The sequence below is a fragment of the Ictidomys tridecemlineatus genome, chromosome 5, assembly GCF_052094955.1.
Source record: "Ictidomys tridecemlineatus isolate mIctTri1 chromosome 5, mIctTri1.hap1, whole genome shotgun sequence".
Classification (NCBI taxonomy): Eukaryota; Metazoa; Chordata; class Mammalia; order Rodentia; family Sciuridae; genus Ictidomys; species Ictidomys tridecemlineatus.
In genome coordinates, this window is record NC_135481.1 from 129,922,431 (window position 1) to 129,939,985 (window position 17,555).

Sequence of the window (17,555 nt, forward strand, 5' to 3'; positions counted from 1 at the left end):
GGAAATTTTAAACTCCTAGTGTAGCAGCAAGAAACACCAAGAAAGATGAGGATTACCAAATGGATTCACAGTCCCCACGGGGAGACACTTAGCCCCCAGTGGCCACAGTTTACCTACAAAGAGAGAATTCAGCACTTCTGCCTCATGTTCATTGGAAAATCAGAAACCATGTCCTCCAGGTCACATAGATGCAGACCCAGCTTTGATGGTCTCACTACAAAGGAAGCTAAAGCTCCTGACAACAACATATATTTCAAGAGCCCAACCTCAGAGGCAGTTGCTCAAGAAGTCTTTAGGCCAGCAGAGCTCCATGTTTGTGGAGTGTTTATCCTGTCCCTTACTTATGGAAACTCCTCTACCACCTCCAAAGTTGTGAACTCCTGAGCATTTTTCATTCCACATATGTATTCAAAGATTTTCTAACTCTTCTCCTCCAATTGCATCTTACTTGGGGCGAGGGTAATGTCAAGGCATTGTTCTGGATGAAGGTGGGAAGATTTTTGGGTAGCACATATTTGCATACACATTGGATTCATTTTCCTATTTTCCATTCCAAATACTGAATCCCTGACACTAACCCATACCCTACTAGACTCTGACTACGAATCCTAATATGATGGAGAAAAATAACCCAAACAGAATAGAAATACAAGCACTTCAGAGGAGGCATGGTGTGTAGTTGGACAGGCCTTTTGCATTATAAAGAGTAGGTGTTATGAATCTAGTCCAATGTAATAGTTCTCCATGTGTTTTTAAAGTTAACAAGTATGTGAATTCCTGTCTCCCTTTCTCTGTATCCTATTCAACACATGTATTTTTACATGCACATATAGAATCCTACCTGGTTTCCCAGCTACATTCTTGTGAGGTGGCTGACTTGGCAGATACAAACTGTGAGAAGAGATCACTCCTCCTAAATGCTGTTGGAACTGAAAATCAACCTATGGGTAAGCTTCCTACTTGAACAACATGATACATAAATCCATGTTCAGTAAAATAAATATTTTTGGATCTGTGGATGATATATATTTCATGATGAATTTCAATTGGCATATATATTTCTACTTTTTAATGTGTCTGTGTGTGTGTGTTTTGTGTGTATATATATATGTATATAGACACACACACACACTCTCCAGATTATTCAAAATATAAAATATATGTGTCTTATTTTACACTCCCTAAATTTATGTACATGTATGTGGATTTATAATCAACTTTTCACAAGATTAGTCTCAGAAATATTCATCCACCTGAAATACATATTTGTTTTCTAGTACTGAATACTGACTTCAGTGAATGGTGCAAAGAAATCCTAACATTTCTACAGTAACTGACCCTGTTTAACATCAATGCAAGTAGACTCCTATGGGACATGATGTTTATTTTGAAATTCATTTTTATTCAACACTGGTACATTAGTATTTCTTAGTTGATGCACATCATAGGATATATATTTCATCCTCAAGTTCACAAATTTCTAGGCATTTGGTTCACTTTCAATCAAATCCTACTTCAGAACACATGTATCCCTTCATGTTTCTTGACTGGTCTTTTAATGAGACTTCTTTCCAAACACATTATTTTGGATTTCCATAATCACTTTTGAAGCAAAACTCACACACCATTAAGGGTAAACCATAACCCTAATATTACTATTAGATGTATAACGGGTTGGCATGAATGATCCTGTGTCGGTATAAGATTTCCTATATATTTTCAGATATCAATTCAATCCATTATTTAAATTTTAACTATTTATATTCTTCATTCACAGTATGGTCTATTCATGCATTATCTCTATACTCACAGACCCAGGGTACACCTATTTGTACCCCTGAATGCTAATTTATAGGTCTTCAACATATTGCTCCCAAAAATAGTGAAAGAAATACTCACATCACCTTATCTACATATACATTGTATCACACTGATATTCTGCACACAAAATGCAAAGGTCACACTTATGATTGTTCCAAAGCCTAATTGGAAAGTGAGCATGGATTACTAAAAACATCCTTGTCCAGGTTGCCTCATGCTCTCAAATGTCAATTTTATTTGTGACTACACATTTGTTTCTGCCTAAGAATATATATTCAACCTCAACCCTCTTAAAAATGTCTAATCCTATCACTCACATTATACTTTGCCTGATTTCCTAATGTCAATATTCATTTTTGCTTTCCTACCGATTTTCCCCAGTTCATCATTGTGACTGACTCTTCACATGTGCTGACATTTACATTCACTCTCTAACAGACAGCCTATTGCTAAAGAACTTTTGGTCCAAATGTTATACTCACTCTTCTTCCTAAACCTACTATCTTCCTAATCCTACCTACTATCCCTTTTTGACTGGATGTTCTCTTCTACATTGAATCATCCAAGGTACAAGGTCCTGTGCCATTGTATATGGATTTATCAGAGACATCTGTACAGAATGTAATTCAAAGCTAAGTATCCCAATCAAGGGCCCAATGCCCTTCTGGCCTTCAAATCTTACTTAGATTTCTGTTTTCATACATATATTTCACCTCGGTATTATTATAAATATCACAGGTTCCCAATACCATTCTTCATCCAGCAGAATGTTTCCTAACCCAAATGGAACATGTTCTTAACCCCAAGCATACACTGTTCCCTCAATCTAACTTTACAGAAGAGCAGGGACAGAGTTGGTCTTACAATACAAGAATGTAGGGGATCTTCCACCTGCTGAGAACCTCAAAGGTCCATGGAGAAATGATCCCTGGAGAAGATGTAGGCAGCTAGGAAGGATCTGAGAGAGCAAAAGTCATCTTCGGTGGCAGACAACCTGGTCAGGATGAAGGGATGTGTCTCAATGAGCCTCTCTCTTCTTAATGTAGACAAGATGGACCCAACCAGGCCTGTGTGGAGAGCTTTTCCTGGGTGCCTATGGTTGATATACCATTCTAACTTGTGAAAGTGTCACAGGAAGAAGGGGCAGCCTCCATCTCATGAGACCCTTAGAAGCAACAGTTAGGACAAAGTGGTTTCCAAGGCAGTGACCTCATTCAGTTCCTGAAGGAAGTGACCTCACCACACTTCCTTGGTGATGGAACTCTCTGAACTTGGGATCCAGGAAGCCAGGCACCCAGAGGCAGTCCCAGTGCCAGTCCCAGTGGGCTCACTTGTCTGGATTTACCACGGGCAGAGTCAGTCTTTCTTGGTACCTACAGATGTGAGGATGGCCAATTGCCAGGAAAGCTCCGAAGGGGGTCTTTCCTGGGAAAGCAGGTAGTGGCTCACCCCTGGCTCCTGTCAACTTCACAGAAGTGGCCACGGAGGCCAGATCTGAGACAGGACAGGCCATTTCGGGGGAACATAGTATGGCCCACCAGTCAGAGGACACTGCGGGTAGTCACAGACCTCCTTGGGGGAAGGAGGTGGCTTTGTGGGTGTGGGTGTGAATTTGGGGTTTTGTCTAATGTTGTGAGAAGAGGTAGGAAAGGAGGTTTGTTTGGTTCAAAGTGGACTGTTTCTAGCATGTCTTTTGACAAGGCGAGTGTTGCTATGTCTGTGTATCCCACTGTGTCCGTGGTTGTAGACATTAGAAAAGAGAATGCATCAATGGATGTGTCCTGTCCAGTAGAAAGCTTCCAGCATTCATCCTGCTCAATTTATGAATGGACTGCAGCTTGCCTTATCCATGGGCAACACCTCCTATCTTCCTAATGTCCTGTTTTCTTCCTGAATTCTGGCCACTCTTCAGAATAGGCTCATGGTTTTGTGTCCAAGATATGTACCACCTCCAAGCTTGGTGACATGGCCATGTACTGGATAGCTGAAAGGAATGGCCAGCATCTCAGAAAACTCAGATATCAGTGGGCCCAGTAAAGTCTCAGTGGAGAAACCCTGCTTTGGGCCTTCTGCTTACCTATTGTTCTGTTTCCCTGGATGTCAGCAAGGTGTTTGCCTCAGGACACCCCTTTTTGAAGCCTCAAGAAAACCATTTTCAAATGCAAACGAACAGGCATCACCTGTGGCTCTTTGCTTAATTGCTTTGCAAAGGGATGTGTCTGAATCAGCCTCTTGGCCCTGTGTGAGGCTGTGGCTTAGATTGTCAGCACCTGATGGATCTCAAGAAAGATCTTATATGTGCATCCAAAGCCAATATAGCAAAAAAGCAGTCATTGTGGATGAAGTCTCTCGCCTTCCTCTGTAAGGTTCCTGATCTCCATCAAGTGAGAATAGGGATCCTTTGGGTCAAATGAGTTCTTCAAAGCCCTGCAGCGGCTAGGCATTATGTGCTTAGATTTTCTCATGACTCCAATTCACACAAAGAATCTATACCCCACCATCAGCAGGCCTCAATGTGAAGAAGCTGAGCAGTATTAAAGGCAGGACTATTTGATCACTCCTGGTTCAAAGGAAGGGTGTACAGGCCACCCTGACATTAGGCTAATGAGGGGCAAGGAAGCTTATTGTAAACACTGTCTTAGGCTGTTCCCCTCCTGGAAACCTCCAGCCAGAGGTTGTGAAGATTGTCTATATTGAAGAAGATGAGGGCCTTGTGGCAGTGTTTCGGTTTGAATTGTGGTCATTTGTGTGGCTGTGGAAGAGATGACTGGGTCCCCCTGGGCTTGAACTCTGGTGTGATTCCCTTTGGAGACTGAGTTCTGGAACTGACCTCAGAGAAGTATTGCCATGAATTGTGTTGGGATTATTGGAGGTCACGCATGAGAGTCACCCTTGGAAACTGAGATAGAAGCCCAGGGTGACTTTCCACAAAACACTGGGAATCTCAGCCAGGATATAACATGATTTTATTCTTAAAGACCTGGCAGCCATAGTTGAGAGTCAAGACACACATGGACCTCACATTGTAGACCTCAGTGGGCCTGGTTTCATGTGACTTTTTGGCCACTCTTTGGGAAGCCTTGTTTGTGAGAGTTCTCCAGAGCTTTCATTGAAATGATCTTCCTCACCATTTAATGGTTCCTGAATGAATGGAAACCCACAGTGCCTCCAACTTCATCCTTTAAAAATGGCTAGATAAATACCATGCAATCTTTGAAATTCCCACCAGGTGGCACTGGAGAACTTTTGGATGTCCTGTTGCTGATCATGAGTGTACCATGCAGGGGCCTTGATTGACTGGGTTGCATGAAAATGGTTTAGAAAAGAGATGCCAGTAAGTTGGGGCCTGCTGATTAGTGGGCCTAGAGCAGTGGTGTGCAGGTGTGTGATAAAACATCTGTGGTGGGGCCATGTGGATCTGCCATGGGCTTCCAAATGGCTTGTGACTGACATGGTGCAGCCAGCAGACCCTTGTATGTAAAGGCATCTTGTTATATGGAGAGGTTTCAGGGCAATGTTCAGAATGAGGTTGCTATGGTCAAGAGGGCAAGCTCTGTGGGATAGAAGCCTGGTTGGTGCATACTCCTAGGACCTTGACCCACCACACTTCACAGAATTCCCTCCACCACTGTGTCCCAGTTGAACTCCTTGTATTTCGTGAAGGAAATTTTAAACTCCTAGTGTAGCAGCAAGAAACACCAAGAAAGATGAGGATTACCAAATGGATTCACAGTCCCCACGGGGAGACACTTAGCCCCCAGTGGCCACAGTTTACCTACAAAGAGAGAATTCAGCACTTCTGCCTCATGTTCATTGGAAAATCAGAAACCATGTCCTCCAGGTCACATAGATGCAGACCCAGCTTTGATGGTCTCACTACAAAGGAAGCTAAAGCTCCTGACAACAACATATATTTCAAGAGCCCAACCTCAGAGGCAGTTGCTCAAGAAGTCTTTAGGCCAGCAGAGCTCCATGTTTGTGGAGTGTTTATCCTGTCCCTTACTTATGGAAACTCCTCTACCACCTCCAAAGTTGTGAACTCCTGAGCATTTTTCATTCCACATATGTATTCAAAGATTTTCTAACTCTTCTCCTCCAATTGCATCTTACTTGGGGCGAGGGTAATGTCAAGGCATTGTTCTGGATGAAGGTGGGAAGATTTTTGGGTAGCACATATTTGCATACACATTGGATTCATTTTCCTATTTTCCATTCCAAATACTGAATCCCTGACACTAACCCATACCCTACTAGACTCTGACTACGAATCCTAATATGATGGAGAAAAATAACCCAAACAGAATAGAAATACAAGCAGTTCAGAGGAGGCATGGTGTGTAGTTGGACAGGCCTTTTGCATTATAAAGAGTAGGTGTTATGAATCTAGTCCAATGTAATAGTTCTCCATGTGTTTTTAAAGTTAACAAGTATGTGAATTCCTGTCTCCCTTTCTCTGTATCCTATTCAACACATGTATTTTTACATGCACATATAGAATCCTACCTGGTTTCCCAGCTACATTCTTGTGAGGTGGCTGACTTGGCAGATACAAACTGTGAGAAGAGATCACTCCTCCTAAATGCTGTTGGAACTGAAAATCAACCTATGGGTAAGCTTCCTACTTGAACAACATGATACATAAATCCATGTTCAGTAAAATAAATATTTTTGGATCTGTGGATGATATATATTTCATGATGAATTTCAATTGGCATATATATTTCTACTTTTTAATGTGTCTGTGTGTGTGTGTTTTGTGTGTCTATATATATGTATATAGACACACACACACACTCTCCAGATTATTCAAAATATAAAATATATGTGTCTTATTTTACACTCCCTAAATTTATGTACATGTATGTGGATTTATAATCAACTTTTCACAAGATTAGTCTCAGAAATATTCATCCACCTGAAATACATATTTGTTTTCTAGTACTGAATACTGACTTCAGTGAATGGTGCAAAGAAATCCTAACATTTCTACAGTAACTGACCCTGTTTAACATCAATGCAAGTAGACTCCTATGGGACATGATGTTTATTTTGAAATTCATTTTTATTCAACACTGGTACATTAGTATTTCTTAGTTGATGCACATCATAGGATATATATTTCATCCTCAAGTTCACAAATTTCTAGGCATTTGGTTCACTTTCAATCAAATCCTACTTCAGAACACATGTATCCCTTCATGTTTCTTGACTGGTCTTTTAATGAGACTTCTTTCCAAACACATTATTTTGGATTTCCATAATCACTTTTGAAGCAAAACTCACACACCATTAAGGGTAAACCATAACCCTAATATTACTATTAGATGTATAACGGGTTGGCATGAATGATCCTGTGTCGGTATAAGATTTCCTATATATTTTCAGATATCAATTCAATCCATTATTTAAATTTTAACTATTTATATTCTTCATTCACAGTATGGTCTATTCATGCATTATCTCTATACTCACAGACCCAGGGTACACCTATTTGTACCCCTGAATGCTAATTTATAGGTCTTCAACATATTGCTCCCAAAAATAGTGAAAGAAATACTCACATCACCTTATCTACATATACATTGTATCACACTGATATTCTGCACACAAAATGCAAAGGTCACACTTATGATTGTTCCAAAGCCTAATTGGAAAGTGAGCATGGATTACTAAAAACATCCTTGTCCAGGTTGCCTCATGCTCTCAAATGTCAATTTTATTTGTGACTACACATTTGTTTCTGCCTAAGAATATATATTCAACCTCAACCCTCTTAAAAATGTCTAATCCTATCACTCACATTATACTTTGCCTGATTTCCTAATGTCAATATTCATTTTTGCTTTCCTACCGATTTTCCCCAGTTCATCATTGTGACTGACTCTTCACATGTGCTGACATTTACATTCACTCTCTAACAGACAGCCTATTGCTAAAGAACTTTTGGTCCAAATGTTATACTCACTCTTCTTCCTAAACCTACTATCTTCCTAATCCTACCTACTATCCCTTTTTGACTGGATGTTCTCTTCTACATTGAATCATCCAAGGTACAAGGTCCTGTGCCATTGTATATGGATTTATCAGAGACATCTGTACAGAATGTAATTCAAAGCTAAGTATCCCAATCAAGGGCCCAATGCCCTTCTGGCCTTCAAATCTTACTTAGATTTCTGTTTTCATACATATATTTCACCTCGGTATTATTATAAATATCACAGGTTCCCAATACCATTCTTCATCCAGCAGAATGTTTCCTAACCCAAATGGAACATGTTCTTAACCCCAAGCATACACTGTTCCCTCAATCTAACTTTACAGAAGAGCAGGGACAGAGTTGGTCTTACAATACAAGAATGTAGGGGATCTTCCACCTGCTGAGAACCTCAAAGGTCCATGGAGAAATGATCCCTGGAGAAGATGTAGGCAGCTAGGAAGGATCTGAGAGAGCAAAAGTCATCTTCGGTGGCAGACAACCTGGTCAGGATGAAGGGATGTGTCTCAATGAGCCTCTCTCTTCTTAATGTAGACAAGATGGACCCAACCAGGCCTGTGTGGAGAGCTTTTCCTGGGTGCCTATGGTTGATATACCATTCTAACTTGTGAAAGTGTCACAGGAAGAAGGGGCAGCCTCCATCTCATGAGACCCTTAGAAGCAACAGTTAGGACAAAGTGGTTTCCAAGGCAGTGACCTCATTCAGTTCCTGAAGGAAGTGACCTCACCACACTTCCTTGGTGATGGAACTCTCTGAACTTGGGATCCAGGAAGCCAGGCACCCAGAGGCAGTCCCAGTGCCAGTCCCAGTGGGCTCACTTGTCTGGATTTACCACGGGCAGAGTCAGTCTTTCTTGGTACCTACAGATGTGAGGATGGCCAATTGCCAGGAAAGCTCCGAAGGGGGTCTTTCCTGGGAAAGCAGGTAGTGGCTCACCCCTGGCTCCTGTCAACTTCACAGAAGTGGCCACGGAGGCCAGATCTGAGACAGGACAGGCCATTTCGGGGGAACATAGTATGGCCCACCAGTCAGAGGACACTGCGGGTAGTCACAGACCTCCTTGGGGGAAGGAGGTGGCTTTGTGGGTGTGGGTGTGAATTTGGGGTTTTGTCTAATGTTGTGAGAAGAGGTAGGAAAGGAGGTTTGTTTGGTTCAAAGTGGACTGTTTCTAGCATGTCTTTTGACAAGGCGAGTGTTGCTATGTCTGTGTATCCCACTGTGTCCGTGGTTGTAGACATTAGAAAAGAGAATGCATCAATGGATGTGTCCTGTCCAGTAGAAAGCTTCCAGCATTCATCCTGCTCAATTTATGAATGGACTGCAGCTTGCCTTATCCATGGGCAACACCTCCTATCTTCCTAATGTCCTGTTTTCTTCCTGAATTCTGGCCACTCTTCAGAATAGGCTCATGGTTTTGTGTCCAAGATATGTACCACCTCCAAGCTTGGTGACATGGCCATGTACTGGATAGCTGAAAGGAATGGCCAGCATCTCAGAAAACTCAGATATCAGTGGGCCCAGTAAAGTCTCAGTGGAGAAACCCTGCTTTGGGCCTTCTGCTTACCTATTGTTCTGTTTCCCTGGATGTCAGCAAGGTGTTTGCCTCAGGACACCCCTTTGTGAAGCCTCAAGAAAACCATTTTCAAATGCAAACGAACAGGCATCACCTGTGGCTCTTTGCTTAATTGCTTTGCAAAGGGATGTGTCTGAATCAGCCTCTTGGCCCTGTGTGAGGCTGTGGCTTAGATTGTCAGCACCTGATGGATCTCAAGAAAGATCTTATATGTGCATCCAAAGCCAATATAGCAAAAAAGCAGTCATTGTGGATGAAGTCTCTCGCCTTCCTCTGTAAGGTTCCTGATCTCCATCAAGTGAGAATAGGGATCCTTTGGGTCAAATGAGTTCTTCAAAGCCCTGCAGCGGCTAGGCATTATGTGCTTAGATTTTCTCATGACTCCAATTCACACAAAGAATCTATACCCCACCATCAGCAGGCCTCAATGTGAAGAAGCTGAGCAGTATTAAAGGCAGGACTATTTGATCACTCCTGGTTCAAAGGAATGGTGTACAGGCCACCCTGACATTAGGCTAATGAGGGGCAAGGAAGCTTATTGTAAACACTGTCTTAGGCTGTTCCCCTCCTGGAAACCTCCAGCCAGAGGTTGTGAAGATTGTCTATATTGAAGAAGATGAGGGCCTTGTGGCAGTGTTTCGGTTTGAATTGTGGTCATTTGTGTGGCTGTGGAAGAGATGACTGGGTCCCCCTGGGCTTGAACTCTGGTGTGATTCCCTTTGGAGACTGAGTTCTGGAACTGACCTCAGAGAAGTATTGCCATGAATTGTGTTGGGATTATTGGAGGTCACGCATGAGAGTCACCCTTGGAAACTGAGATAGAAGCCCAGGGTGACTTTCCACAAAACACTGGGAATCTCAGCCAGGATATAACATGATTTTATTCTTAAAGACCTGGCAGCCATAGTTGAGAGTCAAGACACACATGGACCTCACATTGTAGACCTCAGTGGGCCTGGTTTCATGTGACTTTTTGGCCACTCTTTGGGAAGCCTTGTTTGTGAGAGTTCTCCAGAGCTTTCATTGAAATGATCTTCCTCACCATTTAATGGTTCCTGAATGAATGGAAACCCACAGTGCCTCCAACTTCATCCTTTAACAATGGCTAGATAAATACCATGCAATCTTTGAAATTCCCACCAGGTGGCACTGGAGAACTTTTGGATGTCCTGTTGCTGATCATGAGTGTACCATGCAGGGGCCTTGATTGACTGGGTTGCATGAAAATGGTTTAGAAAAGAGATGCCAGTAAGTTGGGGCCTGCTGATTAGTGGGCCTAGAGCAGTGGTGTGCAGGTGTGTGATAAAACATCTGTGGTGGGGCCATGTGGATCTGCCATGGGCTTCCAAATGGCTTGTGACTGACATGGTGCAGCCAGCAGACCCTTGTATGTAAAGGCATCTTGTTATATGGAGAGGTTTCAGGGCAATGTTCAGAATGAGGTTGCTATGGTCAAGAGGGCAAGCTCTGTGGGATAGAAGCCTGGTTGGTGCATACTCCTAGGACCTTGACCCACCACACTTCACAGAATTCCCTCCACCACTGTGTCCCAGTTGAACTCCTTGTATTTCGTGAAGGAAATTTTAAACTCCTAGTGTAGCAGCAAGAAACACCAAGAAAGATGAGGATTACCAAATGGATTCACAGTCCCCACGGGGAGACACTTAGCCCCCAGTGGCCACAGTTTACCTACAAAGAGAGAATTCAGCACTTCTGCCTCATGTTCATTGGAAAATCAGAAACCATGTCCTCCAGGTCACATAGATGCAGACCCAGCTTTGATGGTCTCACTACAAAGGAAGCTAAAGCTCCTGACAACAACATATATTTCAAGAGCCCAACCTCAGAGGCAGTTGCTCAAGAAGTCTTTAGGCCAGCAGAGCTCCATGTTTGTGGAGTGTTTATCCTGTCCCTTACTTATGGAAACTCCTCTACCACCTCCAAAGTTGTGAACTCCTGAGCATTTTTCATTCCACATATGTATTCAAAGATTTTCTAACTCTTCTCCTCCAATTGCATCTTACTTGGGGCGAGGGTAATGTCAAGGCATTGTTCTGGATGAAGGTGGGAAGATTTTTGGGTAGCACATATTTGCATACACATTGGATTCATTTTCCTATTTTCCATTCCAAATACTGAATCCCTGACACTAACCCATACCCTACTAGACTCTGACTACGAATCCTAATATGATGGAGAAAAATAACCCAAACAGAATAGAAATACAAGCACTTCAGAGGAGGCATGGTGTGTAGTTGGACAGGCCTTTTGCATTATAAAGAGTAGGTGTTATGAATCTAGTCCAATGTAATAGTTCTCCATGTGTTTTTAAAGTTAACAAGTATGTGAATTCCTGTCTCCCTTTCTCTGTATCCTATTCAACACATGTATTTTTACATGCACATATAGAATCCTACCTGGTTTCCCAGCTACATTCTTGTGAGGTGGCTGACTTGGCAGATACAAACTGTGAGAAGAGATCACTCCTCCTAAATGCTGTTGGAACTGAAAATCAACCTATGGGTAAGCTTCCTACTTGAACAACATGATACATAAATCCATGTTCAGTAAAATAAATATTTTTGGATCTGTGGATGATATATATTTCATGATGAATTTCAATTGGCATATATATTTCTACTTTTTAATGTGTCTGTGTGTGTGTGTTTTGTGTGTATATATATATGTATATAGACACACACACACACTCTCCAGATTATTCAAAATATAAAATATATGTGTCTTATTTTACACTCCCTAAATTTATGTACATGTATGTGGATTTATAATCAACTTTTCACAAGATTAGTCTCAGAAATATTCATCCACCTGAAATACATATTTGTTTTCTAGTACTGAATACTGACTTCAGTGAATGGTGCAAAGAAATCCTAACATTTCTACAGTAACTGACCCTGTTTAACATCAATGCAAGTAGACTCCTATGGGACATGATGTTTATTTTGAAATTCATTTTTATTCAACACTGGTACATTAGTATTTCTTAGTTGATGCACATCATAGGATATATATTTCATCCTCAAGTTCACAAATTTCTAGGCATTTGGTTCACTTTCAATCAAATCCTACTTCAGAACACATGTATCCCTTCATGTTTCTTGACTGGTCTTTTAATGAGACTTCTTTCCAAACACATTATTTTGGATTTCCATAATCACTTTTGAAGCAAAACTCACACACCATTAAGGGTAAACCATAACCCTAATATTACTATTAGATGTATAACGGGTTGGCATGAATGATCCTGTGTCGGTATAAGATTTCCTATATATTTTCAGATATCAATTCAATCCATTATTTAAATTTTAACTATTTATATTCTTCATTCACAGTATGGTCTATTCATGCATTATCTCTATACTCACAGACCCAGGGTACACCTATTTGTACCCCTGAATGCTAATTTATAGGTCTTCAACATATTGCTCCCAAAAATAGTGAAAGAAATACTCACATCACCTTATCTACATATACATTGTATCACACTGATATTCTGCACACAAAATGCAAAGGTCACACTTATGATTGTTCCAAAGCCTAATTGGAAAGTGAGCATGGATTACTAAAAACATCCTTGTCCAGGTTGCCTCATGCTCTCAAATGTCAATTTTATTTGTGACTACACATTGGTTTCTGCCTAAGAATATATATTCAACCTCAACCCTCTTAAAAATGTCTAATCCTATCACTCACATTATACTTTGCCTGATTTCCTAATGTCAATATTCATTTTTGCTTTCCTACCGATTTTCCCCAGTTCATCATTGTGACTGACTCTTCACATGTGCTGACATTTACATTCACTCTCTAACAGACAGCCTATTGCTAAAGAACTTTTGGTCCAAATGTTATACTCACTCTTCTTCCTAAACCTACTATCTTCCTAATCCTACCTACTATCCCTTTTTGACTGGATGTTCTCTTCTACATTGAATCATCCAAGGTACAAGGTCCTGTGCCATTGTATATGGATTTATCAGAGACATCTGTACAGAATGTAATTCAAAGCTAAGTATCCCAATCAAGGGCCCAATGCCCTTCTGGCCTTCAAATCTTACTTAGATTTCTGTTTTCATACATATATTTCACCTCGGTATTATTATAAATATCACAGGTTCCCAATACCATTCTTCATCCAGCAGAATGTTTCCTAACCCAAATGGAACATGTTCTTAACCCCAAGCATACACTGTTCCCTCAATCTAACTTTACAGAAGAGCAGGGACAGAGTTGGTCTTACAATACAAGAATGTAGGGGATCTTCCACCTGCTGAGAACCTCAAAAGTCCATGGAGAAATGATCCCTGGAGAAGATGTAGGCAGCTAGGAAGGATCTGAGAGAGCAAAAGTCATCTTCAGTGGCAGACAACCAGGTCAGGATGAAGGGATGTGTCTGAATGAGCCTCTCTCTTCTTAATGTAGACAAGATGGACCCAACCAGGCCTGTGTGGAGAGCTTTTCCTGGGTGCCTATGGTTGATATACCATTCTAACTTGTGAAAGTGTCACAGGAAGAAGGGGCAGCCTCCATCTCATGAGACCCTTAGAAGCAACAGTTAGGACAAAGTGGTTTCCAAGGCAGTGACCTCATTCAGTTCCTGAAGGAAGTGACCTCACCACACTTCCTTGGTGATGGAACTCTCTGAACTTGGGATCCAGGAAGCCAGGCACCCAGAGGCAGTCCCAGTGCCAGTCCCAGTGGGCTCACTTGTCTGGATTTACCACGGACAGGGTCAGTCTTTCTTGGTACCTACAGATGTGAGGATGGCCAATTGCCAGGAAAGCTCCGAAGGGGGTCTTTCCTGGGAAAGCAGGTAGTGGCTCACCCCTGGCTCCTGTCAACTTCACAGAAGTGGCCACGGAGGCCAGATCTGAGACAGGACAGGCCATTTCGGGGGAACATAGTATGGCCCACCAGTCAGAGGACACTGCGGGTAGTCACAGACCTCCTTGGGGGAAGGAGGTGGCTTTGTGGGTGTGGGTGTGAATTTGGGGTTTTGTCTAATGTTCTGAGAAGAGGTAGGAAAGGAGGTTTGTTTGGTTCAAAGTGGACTGTTTCTAGCATGTCTTTTGACAAGGCGAGTGTTGCTATGTCTGTGTATCCCACTGTGTCCGTGGTTGTAGACATTAGAAAAGAGAATGCATCAATGGATGTGTCCTGTCTAGTAGAAAGCTTCCAGAATTCATCCTGCTCAATTTATGAATGGACTGCAGCTTGCCTTATCCATGGGCAACACCTCCTATCTTCCTAATGTCCTGTTTTCTTCCTGAATTCTGGCCACTCTTCAGAATAGGCTCATGGTTTTGTGTCCAAGATATGTACCACCTCCAAGCTTGGTGACATGGCCATGTACTGGATAGCTGAATGGAATGGCCAGCATCTCAGAAAACTCAGATATCAGTGGGCCCAGTAAAGTCTCAGTGGAGAAAGCCTGCTTTGGGCCTTCTGCTTACCTATTGTTCTGTTTCCCTGGATGTCAGCAAGGTGTTTGCCTCAGGACACCCCTTTGTGAAGCCTCAAGAAAACCATTTTCAAATGCAAACGAACAGGCATCACCTGTGGCTCTTTGCTTAATTGCTTTGCAAAGGGATGTGTCTGAATCAGCCTCTTGGCCCTGTGTGAGGCTGTGGCTTAGATTGTCAGCACCTGATGGATCTCAAGAAAGATCTTATATGTGCATCCAAAGCCAATATAGCAAAAAAGCAGTCATTGTGGATGAAGTCTCTCGCCTTCCTCTGTAAGGTTCCTGATCTCCATCAAGTGAGAATAGGGATCCTTTGGGTCAAATGAGTTCTTCAAAGCCCTGCAGCGGCTAGGCATTATGTGCTTAGATTTTCTCATGACTCCAATTCACACAAAGAATCTATACCCCACCATCAGCAGGCCTCAATGTGAAGAAGCTGAGCAGTATTAAAGGCAGGACTATTTGATCACTCCTGGTTCAAAGGAAGGGTGTACAGGCCACCCTGACATTAGGCTAATGAGGGGCAAGGAAGCTTATTGTAAACACTGTCTTAGGCTGTTCCCCTCCTGGAAACCTCCAGCCAGAGGTTGTGAGGATTGTCTATATTGAAGAAGATGAGGGCCTTGTGGCAGTGTTTCGGTTTGAATTGTGGTCATTTGAGTGGCTGTGGAAGAGATGACTGGGTCCCCCTGGGCTTGAACTCTGGTGTGATTCCCCTTGGAGACTGAGTTCTGGAACTGACCTCAGAGAAGTATTGCCATGAATTGTGTTGGGATTATTGGAGGTCACGCATGAGAGTCACCCTTGGAAACTGAGATAGAAGCCCAGGGTGACTTTCCACAAAACACTGGGAATCTCAGCCAGGATATAACATGATTTTATTCTTAAAGACCTGGCAGCCAAAGTTGAGAGTCAAGACACACATGGACCTCACATTGTAGACCTCAGTGGGCCTGGTTTCATGTGACTTTTTGGCCACTCTTTGGGAAGCCTTGTTTGTGAGAGTTCTCCAGAGCTTTCATTGAAATGATCTTCCTCACCATTTAATGGTTCCTGAATGAATGGAAACCCACAGTGCCTCCGACTTCATCCTTTAAAAATGGCTAGATAAATACCATGCAATCTTTGAAATTCCCACCAGGTGGCACTGGAGAACTTTTGGATGTCCTGTTGCTGATCATGAGTGTACCATGCAGGTGCCTTGATTGACTGGGTTGCATGAAAATGGTGTAGAAAAGAGATGTCAGTAAGTTGGGGCCTGCTGATTAGTGGGCCTAGATCAGTGGTGTGCAGGTGTGTGATAAAACATCTGTGGTGGGGCCATGTGGATCTGCCATGGGCTTCCAAATGGCTTGTGAGTGACATGGTGCAGCCAGCAGACCCTTGTATGTAAAGGCATCTTGTTATATGGAGAGGTTTCAGGGCAATGTTCAGAATGAGGTTGCTATGGTCAAGAGGGCAAGCTCTGTGGGATAGAAGCCTGGTTGGTGCATACTCCTAGGACCTTGACCCACCACACTTCACAGAATTCCCTCCACCACTGTGTCCCAGTTGAACTCCTTGTATTTCGTGAAGGAAATTTTAAACTCCTAGTGTAGCAGCAAGAAACACCAAGAAAGATGAGGATTACCAAATGGATTCACAGTCCCCACGGGGAGACACTTAGCCCCCAGTGGCCACAGTTTACCTACAAAGAGAGAATTCAGCACTTCTGCCTCATGTTCATTGGAAAATCAGAAACCATGTCCTCCAGGTCACATAGATGCAGACCCAGCTTTGATGGTCTCACTACAAAGGAAGCTAAAGCTCCTGACAACAACATATATTTCAAGAGCCCAACCTCAGAGGCAGTTGCTCAAGAAGTCTTTAGGCCAGCAGAGCTCCATGTTTGTGGAGTGTTTATCCTGTCCCTTACTTATGGAAACTCCTCTACCACCTCCAAAGTTGTGAACTCCTGAGCATTTTTCATTCCACATATGTATTCAAAGATTTTCTAACTCTTCTCCTCCAATTGCATCTTACTTGGGGCGAGGGTAATGTCAAGGCATTGTTCTGGATGAAGGTGGGAAGATTTTTGGGTAGCACATATTTGCATACACATTGGATTCATTTTCCTATTTTCCATTCCAAATACTGAATCCCTGACACTAACCCATACCCTACTAGACTCTGACTACGAATCCTAATATGATGGAGAAAAATAACCCAAACAGAATAGAAATACAAGCACTTCAGAGGAGGCATGGTGTGTAGTTGGACAGGCCTTTTGCATTATAAAGAGTAGGTGTTATGAATCTAGTCCAATGTAATAGTTCTCCATGTGTTTTTAAAGTTAACAAGTATGTGAATTCCTGTCTCCCTTTCTCTGTATCCTATTCAACACATGTATTTTTACATGCACATATAGAATCCTACCTGGTTTCCCAGCTACATTCTTGTGAGGTGGCTGACTTGGCAGATACAAACTGTGAGAAGAGATCACTCCTCCTAAATGCTGTTGGAACTGAAAATCAACCTATGGGTAAGCTTCCTACTTGAACAACATGATACATAAATCCATGTTCAGTAAAATAAATATTTTTGGATCTGTGGATGATATATATTTCATGATGAATTTCAATTGGCATATATATTTCTACTTTTTAATGTGTCTGTGTGTGTGTGTTTTGTGTGTATATAT